Raw genomic sequence first — 12,500 nt, forward strand, 5'->3', positions numbered from 1 at the left:
CACTTGTAAAAGAGGGACCTTGGGCTCCAGACAGCCATCTCAAGGCCTGCAGGCCACGGTTTTCGCAGTGATAAATGTGCCATGTCATAGTTTTAGCATCGTCTGGGTTACCGCTGGAGACCATGACGCATAATGAAACACTCGCTGGTGTGTGTGTGTGTGTGTGTGTGTGTGTGTGTGTGTTTCATCGCCTGGCCTACATCATTGGAGGCACACATTGACCCCCATTGGGCTCCCATTGTCCCAAATGGAAATTAACTTGGCTGAGTGTTTTGCCCAACAGTCTAAACCAGGCCATCTCTGTACAATAGGAGAGTTGTATTCTACTGCAAGGTCTTTCTCTCTGTCCCTCTCTGTCTCTCTCTGTCCCTATCTGTCCCTCTCTGTCTCCCACTGTCCCTCTCTGTCCTTCTCTCGGTCCCTCTCTGTCTCTCCCTCTCTCTCTATGTCCCTCTCTGTCCCTCTCTGCCTCTCTCTCTCTCTCTCTCTCTCTCTCTCTCTCTCTGTGTCCCTCTCTGTCTCCCTCTGTCCCTCTCTGTCCCTCTCTGTCCCTCTCTATCTCTCTCTCTGTCCCTCTCTGTCCCTCTCTGTCCCTCTCGGTCTCTCTCTGTCCCTCTCTGTCTCTCACTCTCTCTCTCTCTGTCCCTCTCTATCTCTCTCTCTGTCCCTCTATGTCCCTCTCGGTCTCTCTCTGTCCCTCTCGGTCCCTCTCTGTCTCTCCCTCTCTCTCTCTGTCCCTCTCTGTCTCTGTCCCTCTCTATCTCTCTCTCTCTGTCAATTCAATTCAATTCAAGGGGCTTTATTGGCATGGGAAACATGTGTTAACATTGCCAAAGCAAGTGAGGTAGATAATATATAAAGTGAAAAAAACTATAAAATTAACAGTAAACATTACACATACAGAAGTTTCAAAACAATAAAGACATTACAAATGTCATATTATATATACAGTGTTTTAACAATGTACAAATGGTAAAGGACACAAGATAAAATAAATAAGCGTCCCTCTCTGTCCCTCTCTCGGTCCCTCTCTGTCTCTCCCTCTCTCTCTCTGTCCCTCTCTGTCTCCCTCTGTCCCTCTCTATCTCTCTCTGTCCCTCTCGGTCTCTCTCTGTCCCCCTCTCTCTCTCTCTCTCTCTCTCTCTCTCTCTCTCTCTCTCTCTCTGTCCCTCTCTGTCCCTCTCTGTGTCTCTCTCTCTCGGTCCCTCTCTGTCCCTCTCGGTCTCTCTCTCTGTCCCTCTCTGTCTCTCTAAATCTCTCTCTCTCTCTCTCTCTCTCTCTCTCTGTCTCTCTCTCTCTCTCTCTCTCTCTCTTTCTCTCTCTCACCATGTCCCTTTCTTCTCCCCTTCTGTCACCCCTGAGGTATGTGATTCTAACAGTCTAATCATGTCTGCTGATCTTCATGATCCTCCACTAGACTGTTGTAACAGTGACTGGATCTGTGAGGCAAGGCTTAGCTGATGACTACAACACCACAGTAGCAGTACTGAGGAGATCCATATTCAGTATGCTCACTAGGTCTTCCTCATTCTGTCTCTCTCTCTCTTGCGCTCTCTTGCAGTGCATGCTCTCTCTCTCTCCTCCACCTTAACTCCATTCTTAGGAACACACCTGAATCCATGCCATAACTACAGCGTCTCCTGGGGGTACTGCAAAAACAAACAATGCATGGACACTCCACCATAGAAGATAAGGGAGGGCTCTGTCCTAACTTATTTTCATGTTTCTGAATAACAATGAGCAACAGTTAAATGTGCATTTTAAAATGAGGCATGGGGAGGGGCTCTACACAGGGTTTGCCAGGACAGACAGTCTATGGTGCTTTGAGTATGGGTATTTGGGGCATAAGAGATTTGCGTGCCCACATAAAGGCCGTAGACAAGGTGAGGGTGCAAGCGCCAGTGGAGGAAAAACGAGCTCAACTTGCAGGGGGCAATGAGATGCAGGCAGCAGAGGCTGGAACTAGTCATGCCATGGATGTTGGTGTAAATGAGGCTGGGACTAGTCATGCTAGAGATGGTGGTGTAGATGAGTCTGGGTCTAGTCATGTTATGGATGGTGGTGTAGATGAGGCTGGGTCTAGTCATGTTATGGATGGTGATGTAGATGAGGCTGGGTCTAGTCATGTTATGGATGGTGGTGTAGTTAAGGCTGGGTCTAGTCAGTCTACAGATGGTGGTATAGATGAGGCCGGGCCTAGTCAGTCTACAGATGGTGGTGTAGATGAGGCTGGGCCTAGTCAGTCTACAGATGGTGCTGTAGATGAGGCTGGGTCTAGTCAGTCTACAGATGGTGGTGTAGATTAGGCTGGGTCTAGTCATGTTATGGATGGTGGTGTAGATGAGGCTGGGCTTAGTCATGTTATGGATGGTGGTGTTGATAAGGCTGGGCTTAGTCATGTTATGGATGGTGGTGTTGATGAGGCTGGGTCTAGTCAGTCTACAGATGTTGGTGTAGATGAGGCTGGGCCTAGTCAGTCTACAGATGGTGCTGTAGATGAGGCTGGGTCTAGTCAGTCTACAGATGGTGGTGTAGATGAGACTGGGTCTAGTCAGGCTATATAGATGGTGGTGTAGATGAGGCTGGGTCTAGTCAGTCTACAGATGGTGGTGTAGATGAGACTGGGTCTAGTCAGTCTACAGATGGTGGTGTAGATGAGGCTGGGTCTAGTCATGTTATGGATGGTGATGTAGATGAGGCTGGGTCTAGTCATATCATGGATGGTGGTGTAGATGAGGCTGGGTATAGTCATGCTATGGATGGTGGTGTAGTTAAGGCTGGGTCTAGTCAGTCTACAGATGGTGGTGTAGATGAGACTGGGTCTAGTCATGTTATGGATGGTGGTGTAGATGAGGCTGGGAGTAGTCATGTTATGGATGGTGGTGTAGATGAGGCTGGGAGTAGTCATGTTATGGATGGTGGTGTAGATGAGGCTGGGTCTAGTCAGTCTACAGATGGTGGTGTAGATGAGACTGGGTCTAGTCATGTTATGGATGGTGATGTAGATGAGACTTGGTCTAGTCATGCTATGGATGGTGGTGTAGATGAGGCTGGGTCTAGTCATGCTACAGATGGTGGTGTAGATGAGGCTGGGTCTAGTCAGTCTACAGATGGTGGTGTAGATGAGGCTAGGTCTATCAGTCTACATATGGTGGTGTAGATGAGGCTGGGACTAGTCATGTTATAGATGGTGGTGTAGATGAGTCTGGGTCAAGTCATGTTATGGATGGTGGTGTAGATGAGGCTGGGTCGAGTCATGTTATAGATGGTGGTGTAGATGAGGCTGGGACTAGTCATGTTATGGATGGTGGTGTAGATGAGGCTGGGTCTAGTCAGTCTACAGATGGTGGTGTAGATGAGACTGGGTCTAGTCATGTTATGGATGGTGATGTAGATGAGACTTGGTCTAGTCATGCTATGGATGGTGGTGTAGATGAGGCTGGGTCTAGTCATGTTAGGCCAGTTGATGAGGAGAGTATAGTGGGGAACGGTAAGCGACTGGGGGGGAGGCCTCGACTAGAGAGAACGGGCAGGTGGTCAGGATGGGTGATGGAGATGAGGAGGAGGAAGGCGAGTCTGAAGAGGATGATGAGGAGTATTTATTTTCAATGGCTCCAGAGCTGACAGGAAAAATGGGGAGAGAGGTCAAAGAATACCGGGAAAGGGGCAAGTGTACTGAGACATGAGACAAATGTTAGTGCAGGGGTGGCAGTCCTTTTTGTACCGGGTCTGTCTGTAAAAATGTTCTCCCCAAAGGAGGTGTGTAGTGGTAGACTGCTTGTAGTAAAAGCAGAAATTAACAACAGTTTTTTTATACATGTGTATGCCCCTAACACAGGGAGAGAGGGGACTTCTATTTGTGTGTCTTAGACAGGAATTCTGACAGATAGTGCCTGAGGAGATGCTGGTGGTCGGCAGGGACTGGAACTGCACAATGGATTTTTACAAAAGACAGAAATGGGGAGGATCTTAATTCAGGCTCAGTGGGGGTGTTAAGGGACATCCTTTAGCAGTTTGACCTGGTGGATGTTTGCAGAACTAGACATCCTGACACAAGACAGTATACATGGGTGAAGGTCTTTGGAGCTAGGGTGAGTGCAGCCCAACACAAGACAGTATACATGGGTGAAGGTCTTTGGAGCTAGGGTGAGTGCAGCCCAACACAAGACAGTATACATGGGTGAAGGTCTTTGGAGCTAGGGTGAGTGCAGCCCAACACAAGACAGTATACATGGGTGAAGGTCTTTGGAGCTAGGGTGAGTGCAGCCCAACACAAGACAGTATACATGGGTGAAGGTTCTTGGGGCTAGGGCGAGTGCAGCCCGACTGGATCGGTTTTACATGTCCAGGAATCAGAGCAATAGGCTGCTGGGCGCTACCATTCTCCCGGTGGGTTTTCGGATCACCACATAACCACGGCTCAGGTGTCTATTTCACCAGGGCCTCGGCAGGCATCCTATTGGAAGTTTAACGTAAAGCTCTTACAAGATGCCACTTTTTGCTCAGGTTTCCAGACTTTTTGGGAAAGGTGGGGGCAGCGAAGTGAGGAGTATGAGTCTCTGAGTCAATAGTGGGATAAGGAAAAAGTCCAAATTCGGCTTTTCTGTCAACAGTATACAGCTCTCTCATCCTCAGAGGCTAGGAGAGTTTTAGGGGAACTCGAGCATCGTATTAGTGAGATGGAGGTAGAGCTGATGGGGCAAGGCAATGTAGGCCTCCAGGCTAATTTAGCTGAATGATGTTTTTTCTAGGTTAAAGCAAAGGGAGCATTTGTAAGAGCTAGGTTCTCCATGCTCAATGAGATGGATGCTCCAAGCTCCTCCTTATTTGGTTAGGAAAGACAGAGTGGTGAAGTGCAAGGGTGGGCGGGTGACCTCTGATGGGCAGGTGACCTCTGTGGTGGGGGAGATGCGGGAGTGGACTGTGGAGTTTTATACTGAGTTGTATAGGGCAGAACTGTGTGATTCTATGTGTGCTCAGGTTTTGTTTGCAGAACTCCCTAAGCTCTCTCTGGCACTGCCGGCGGCTCTGACTCTCCTGCCCAAAAAAGGGGACTTGTGTGAACTTAAGAACTGGAGACCTGACTCAATAGTACAAAAGGACCAGGCATATTGTGTACCGGGACGCTCAATCACAGACGACTTGCTCTTAATCAGGGACATGTTGGACTTGTCGAGAGTTTCTAATGTGAACTTTGGACTGGTCTCTTTAGACCAAGAGAAGGCTTTTGATAGAGTGGACCATGAGTATCTGTTTAATGTGATGTCTGTGTTTGGGTTTGGGGAAAGGTTTTTGACCTGTGTGAAGATGTTGTATGCTGGGGCGTCATGTATGGTCAAGGTGGGAGGGGGACTCAGTAGGCCAGTCTGGGTGAGATGGGGCATTAGAACTGGGAGGGGCTGTCACAGGCAGTGGTGGCCCGATAGAGATGGCTCCTGTCCCAAGTGTCATATAGAGGGAGGGTGCTGATAATCAACAACCTAGTGGCATCTTCCCTGGGACATAAACTGGCTTTCCTCAACAGGGTGGCTGCGTTCTGACTAAAGGCGGCGCAGAGACTGCTGTTCCATACTGATGTCGGCTGTTGGGAACCAGCATGCGCGCTGCTGAGGAGAGCTGGCGGATTAGGGTTGGACCGGCAGATGTTCCTCATGAGGCTGGAGAGGCTGAGTACAGCAGGTCTCTCAGATTTTTACTCTGCAGTGCTGAGGGCCTGGCAGCTGCTAAGGCCCACACGAGAAGGGGGTGTGGAGCCTTGGCTGTGGGTGTGGGAGGAGCCTATCTTCAGCAACCCAGCCATCCCTTTAAGATCGGATCAGTCGGCCACCCTGCAAAGGCGACTGACGGCAGAGGGTGTACTAAGGCTGGGTGACCTGCAACTGCTGGGAGAGGAGGGGTGGAAAACCCTGGAAGTCCTGGCACAACAAACAGGAATAAAGTCTCTTCTGCTGGAGAGATCCCTGGAGGAGGTCCAGGAGGCACTGTCTGAGCCGGTAAGGGGGGTGTTTGACCGGACAAAGGGGGAGGGGCCACCATGTTTCCGCCACTGCAGGTGACGGCAGAAACTGGAGACTGGCAAGGGGGTCTGGAGGACTTGTTCGATTTTAACACTCCGAGCCTGAGGGAGTTTTGAGGGGTGGGAGGTAAAGCCCTCTACACACTCTGCATCAAGGTACAGAACATTAGGAGCCTAACAAAGAGTATGGTGGGTTTTAGATGGAGGGGGCTCTACAAACCCCCAGTACCAAAGAGGTCAGGGAACCTCCAGTGGAGGGTTCTACATGGAGCCACTACAATGACAAAAGTTCCAAAATAATAAAGATGCATAGCCTGTATTCTCTTGAGAGCCATGTCTGCCTACGGCGGCCTTTCTCAATAGCAAGGCTATGCTCACTGAGTCTGTACATAGTCAACGCTTTCCTTAAGTTTGGGTCAGTCACAGTGGTCAGGTATTCTGCCACTGTGTACTCTCTGTTTAAGGCCAAATAGCATTCTAGTTTGCTCAGTTTTTTTGTTAATTCTTTCCAATGTATATTATTTTTGTCTTCCTGAGATTTACTGTCAGGGCCCAGGTCTGACAGAATCTGTGCAGAAGCTCTAGGTGCTACTGTAGGCCCTCCTTGGTTGGGGACAGAACCACCAGATCATCAGCAAACAGTATACATTTGACTTCAGATTCTAGTATTGTTAAGCCGGGTGCTGTAGACTGTTCTAGTGCCCTTGCCAATTTGTTGATATGTATGTTAAAGAGAGTGGGGCTTAAGCTGCACCCCTGTCTCGCCCCCGGTCTCTGTGGAAATAAATGTTTTTTTGTTGCCAATTTTAATCGCACACTTCTTGTTTGTGTAAATGGATTTTATAATGTTGTATGTTTTCCCCCAACATGACTCTTCATATTTTCTAGAATCAACAAAGCATTAGAATACTTTGTTTTGTTTTGTTTATTTGTCAATTAGGGTGTGCAGGGTAAATACGTAGTCTGTCATATGGTAATTTGGTAAAAAGCCAATTTGACATTTGCTCACTACATTGTTTTCACAGAGGAAATGTACGAGTCTGCTGTTAATGACAATTTTGTGAATTGGGGTTATCAGTCCTTGGATCCAAATATTGGGGAAGATGCCAGAGCTGAGGATGATGTCAAAGTGTTTAAGTATAGCCAATTGGAATTTGTGGTCTGTATATTTTATCATTTCATTTAGGATACCACCACATGCCTTTTTGGGTTGGAGGGGTTGTATTTTGTCCTGTAGTTCATTCAACGTAATTGCAGAATCCAGTGGGATCTGGTAGTCTTTAAGAGTTGATTCAAAGATTTGTATTTGATCATGTATTTGCTGTTTGTTATTTGTTATAGAGCCAAAAAGATTGGAGAAGTGGTTTACCCATACATCTCCATTTTGGATAGATAACATTTCGTGTTGTTGTTTGTTTCGAGTTTTCCAATTTTCCCAGAAGTGGTTAGAATCTATGGATTCTTCAATTACATTGAGCTGATTTCTGACGCGCTGTTCTTTCTTTTTCCGTAGTGTATTTCTGTATTGTTTTAGTGATTCACCATAACGAAGGCGTAGACTCAGGTTTTCTGGGTCTCTATGTTTTCGGTTGAATAGGTTTCTCATTTTATTTCTTAGGTTTTTGCATTCTTCATCGAACCATTTGTGATTGTTGTTAATTTTCTTAGGTTGTCTGCTTTAAATGTTTAGATTTGATTGGGAAGCTGAGAGGTCAAATATACTGTTTAGGTTTTCTACTGCCAAGTTTACACCTTCACTATTACAGTGAAACATTTTGTCCAGGAAATTGTCCAGAAGGGATTGAATTTGTTGTTGCCTAATTGTTTTTTGGTAGGTTTCCACACTACTTCCATCTATAGTATTTCTTAATATTACTCAGTTCCTTTGGCTTTGATGCCTCATGATTGAGTATTGCTCTGTTCAAGTAGACTGTGATTTGGCTGTGATCTGATAGGGGTGTCAGTGGGCTGACTGTGAAGGCTCTAAGAGACTCTGGGTTGAGGTCAGTGATAAAGTAGTCCACAGTACTACTGCCAAGAGATGAGCTATAGGTGTACCTACCATAGGAGTCCCATCAAAGCCTACCATTGACTATGTACATACCCAGCGTGCGACAGAGCTGCAGGAGTTGTAACCTGTTTTTGTTGATTATGTTGTTGCTGTTGTGTCTAGGGGGGCAAATGTGGGAGGGAATGCTGTCACCTCCAGGCAGGTGTTTGTGTGCTGAGGGTGTCGGGTTCTTGTCCAGTTCTGGCATTTAGGTCGCCACAGACTAGTACATGTCCCTGAGCCTGGAAATTGTTGATCTCTCCCTCCAGGATGGAGGAGCTGTCATCATTAAAGTATGGGGATTATATTGGGGGGATATAGGTAGCACACATGAGGACATGTTTCTCTGTTGAAATAATTTTCAGATGTAAAATGTTCCTGTTTTGACTAATTTAAAAGAGTGGGTTAGGTCTGCTCTACACAACATTAGCATACCCGTTGAGTCTTTTCCCTGTTTCACACCTGGTAGTTTGGTGGATGGGACTACCAGCTCTCTGTAACCTAGGGGGCAAACAGTGGGTCCGTCTCCTCTATACCATGTTTCTTGTAGGATGACAATGTCTGTATTTACAATTTGGGTTCCGGCTCTTTAGGGCAAAGGCAGATGACCTCAGGCCTTGTATATTCCAGGATGAGATAGTAGAAGCTTTGTGTTCCATAGTGTCTAGTGTTATTTTTGTGTGGTTTAGGCCCGGACCATCACAGTAAGTGTGAGCAGAGCATGTTGAGCATCTGATACATACCTCTTGGGTCACAGGACGGGGCTTAGGTGGTTGTAATAGTGGGGGTTGGGCCTGTAGCTCTGCTCACGGCCTGGGCATATGTCCTGCTGTCATGTTGAGGTCCTTGCCGTAGGGACGGGGGCATGCGGTGGGCAGAAGAGGCATAGGTCTGATATGGGGGAGCCTATATAAGGTGTGGCCAGGGTTTGCTTGGGGTGGTCTTAGCTGGTTGGGGTGTGGGTGGTGATTCTGTGGTCTGGGTGTAGGTCCTCTTGGTGTAGGTTCTCTTGGTGCAGGTAATTCGGGAGGGTGTCTCGCTGGTCTGGGCGGGGTGTCCGTTGCTCTGTTGCTCCTGTGTGGGGTGCTGGGTCTATGGTTGAGAGTGACGTCCTTCAGGGTCCTGGCAAAAGGTGGACCTGGTCGTAAAGGCTGTTCAGGTCCAGGGTGGAGTGGTGGGCCAGGTATATATATTAGGTTTTGAGGTACAGTCTTGTGAAATGCTTGCATTCACCCACTGTATGGTGGCAGGGTGAAAGTATTTTCGTGGTAGCAGGGTGGAGATAACCACTTGTGCGTTGGGAAAGTGGAAGAAGCTTTTTCCATCACTACCTTGAGTGCTGTTGCCACCCTTTTCTGCTGGGCCCTCAGGTCATTTGTGCCTGTGTGAATTATGATGTGGCTGGGGGACACTAGTTTGTCCTCTGACAACAGCTCCAGGGCATGCCTAGTGTTTGGGCACCAGAGTTTAGCCACTTTGTGTTTGGGAAAAAGCTTATCCTCTTGAATGCATTTGCCATTTGAGTCAATGAGGAGCACAATCTCTGGCTTTTGTGTGTTGACAGGAGGGCTGTTAGGAGGGGGTGGGGTCTGTTGGGTTGGTGGGTCCTGTGTTGTCTGTCCCATTGTGGTGTTGAGGTTGTGGTCCGGGTCTGAGGTGGGCTGTTCTGCTGGCTTGTCTGGGGGATTGTCCTGCTCTCTGTCACACCTCAGCTTTCTCACCTCTTCATTCAGTGCCATGTGTGCCTCTTTAAGTTCTCTCACCTCAGTCCGGAGAGCAGACAGCTCTCTCAGACAGCCGTCCATGTCCACCTTCTGCCCTCCGGGTCTTGTTGGAGGGGTGTTGTTGTGCTGGTCTGTTTTGTGGGTTTGTTCTGTCTGGATTGTGTGGACTAGCTCTCTGAGCTCCACCAGCTCTGTGAATGTATCCCTCTCAATGATGGAGGAGCAGTGCAGTTGTGGGACCTGGGAGTGTTCAGCACTGGGGGGGTTGACTATCCTCGTCTGCAGGACAGTTTGAAGAGAGTGTGATCAGACTCACTCATGATGGGGGAGTCGTCACAGAGAGAGAGCTTTTCCTGCTGTGCTCTCTCTCTCTTTGATCCCGTAAAAGTCCTCCTGGAACTGCATGAGGAGGCCCTGCACCATTACTGTACCAGACTTGTACATGTTGACAAAGGTTGTTTCAATTTCCTCAATGTCTAGTATTCTGAGTTTCCACCCTGGGCCAATACCCTCTCTCTTGACATAGGGGTAGTGTGCTCTTATAGCACTGTGCCGTGCCAGGGGATGGTATTTTGTTTTTTTTACGTGTTATTTCTTACATTGGTACCCCAGGTAATCTTAGGTTTCATTACATACAGTCGGGAAGAACTACTGAACATAAGAGCAACGTCAACTCACCATCTGTACGACCAGGAATACGACTTTCCCGAAGCGGATCCTGTGTTCTGCCTTCCACCCAGGACAACGGAATGGATCCCAGCCTGCGACCCAAAACAACGACGTCGTAAAAGAGGCAAATGAAGCGGTCTTCTGGTCAGGCTCCGGAGACGGACACATCGCGCACCACTCCCTAGCATACTACTCGCCAATGTCCAGTCTCTTGACAACAAGGTTGATGAAATCTGAGCAAGGGTAGCATTCCAGACAGACATCAGAGATTGTAACGTTCTTTGCTTCACGGAAACATGGTTTACTCGAGAGACGCTAAAGGAATCGGTGCAGCCAGCTGGTTTTTTCACGCATCGCGCCGACAGAAACAACCATCTTTCTGGTAAGAAGAGGGGAGGGGGCGTATGCCTTATGGTTAATGAGACGTGGTGTGATCACAACAACATACAGGAACTCAAGTCCTTCTGTTCACCTGACTTAGAATTCCTCACAATCAAATGTCGACCGCATTATCTACCAAGGGAATTCTCTTCGATTATAATCACAGACGTAAATATTCCCCCCCAAGCAGACACATCGATGGCCCTGAACAAACTTTATTTGACTCTTTGCAAACTGGAAAACACATATCCTGAGGCTGCATTCATTGTAGCTGGGGATTTTAACAAGGCTAATCTGAAAACAAGACTCCCTAAATTGTATCAGCATATCGATTGCGCAACCAGGGCTGGTAAAACCTTGGATCATTGCTATTCTAACTTCCGCGACGCATATAAGGCCCTCCCCCACCCTCCTTTCGGAAAAGCTGACCACGACTCCATTTTGTTGCTCCCTGCCTACAGACAGAAACTAAAACAAGAAGCTCCCGCACTCAGGTCTGTTCAACGCTGGTCCGACCAATCTGATTCCACGCTTCAAGACTGCTTCGGTCACGTGGACTGGGATATGTTCCGCATTGCTTCCAACAACAACATTGACGAATACGCTGATTCGGTGAGCAAGTTCATTAGAAAGTGCATTGACGATGTCGTAATAACCTCACACTCAACGTCAACAAAACAAAGGAGATGATTGTGGACTTCAGGAAACAGCAGAGGGAGCACCCCCCTATCCACATCGATGGGACAGTAGTGGAGAGGGTAGTAAGTTTTAAGTTCCTCGGCGTACACATCACGGACAAACTGAATTGGTCCACCCACACAGACAGCATCGTGAAGAAGGCGCAGCAGCGCCTCTTCAACCTCAGGAGGCTGAAGAAATTTGACTTATCACCAAAAGCACTCACAAACTTCTACAGATGCACAATCGAGAGCATCCTGTCGTGCTGTATCACCTCCTGGTACGGCAACTGCTCCGCCCACAACCGTAAGGCTCTCCAGAGGGTAGTGAGGTCTGCACAACGCATCACCGGGGGCAAACTACCTACCCTCCAGGACACCTACACCACCCGATGTCACAGGAAGGCCATAAAGATCATCAAGGACAACAACCACCCGAGCCACTGCCTGTTCACCCCGCTATCATCCAGAAGGCGAGGTCAGTACAGGTGCATCAAAGCTGGGACCGAGAGACTGAAAAACAGCTTCTATCTCAAGGCCACTAACTTTGAGTGGCTGCTGCCAACATACTGACTCAACTCCAGCCACTTTAGTAATGGGAATTGATGGAAATTGATGGAAATTGATGTAAAATATATCACTAGCCACTTTAAACAATGCTACTTAATATAATGTTTACACACCCTACATTACTCATCTCATATGTATATGTATATACTGTACTCTATATCATCTACTGCATCTTTATGTAATACATGTATCGCTAGCCACTTTAAACTATGCCACTTTGTTTACATACCCTACATTACTCATCTCATATGTATATGTATATACATGTACTCGATACCATCTACTGGATCTGGCCTATGCTGTTCTGTACCATCACTCATTCATATATCTTTATGTACATATTCTTTATCCCTTTACACTTGTGTGTATAAGGTAGTAGTTTTGGAATTGTTAGTTTAGATTACTCGTTGGTT

At 47.6% G+C, this 12,500-nt stretch overlaps 1 protein-coding gene across 1 annotated transcript in view; it reads right to left on the reverse strand.

Annotated features, from left to right (window-relative positions):
• LOC139390884 (testican-1-like) overlaps positions 1 to 12,500 on the reverse strand; it is a 406,470-nt gene that overhangs the window by 159,929 nt on the left and 234,041 nt on the right. The window lies entirely within an intron of this gene.

The sequence above is a fragment of the Oncorhynchus clarkii genome, chromosome 31, assembly GCF_045791955.1.
Source record: "Oncorhynchus clarkii lewisi isolate Uvic-CL-2024 chromosome 31, UVic_Ocla_1.0, whole genome shotgun sequence".
Taxonomy (NCBI): Eukaryota; Metazoa; Chordata; class Actinopteri; order Salmoniformes; family Salmonidae; genus Oncorhynchus; species Oncorhynchus clarkii.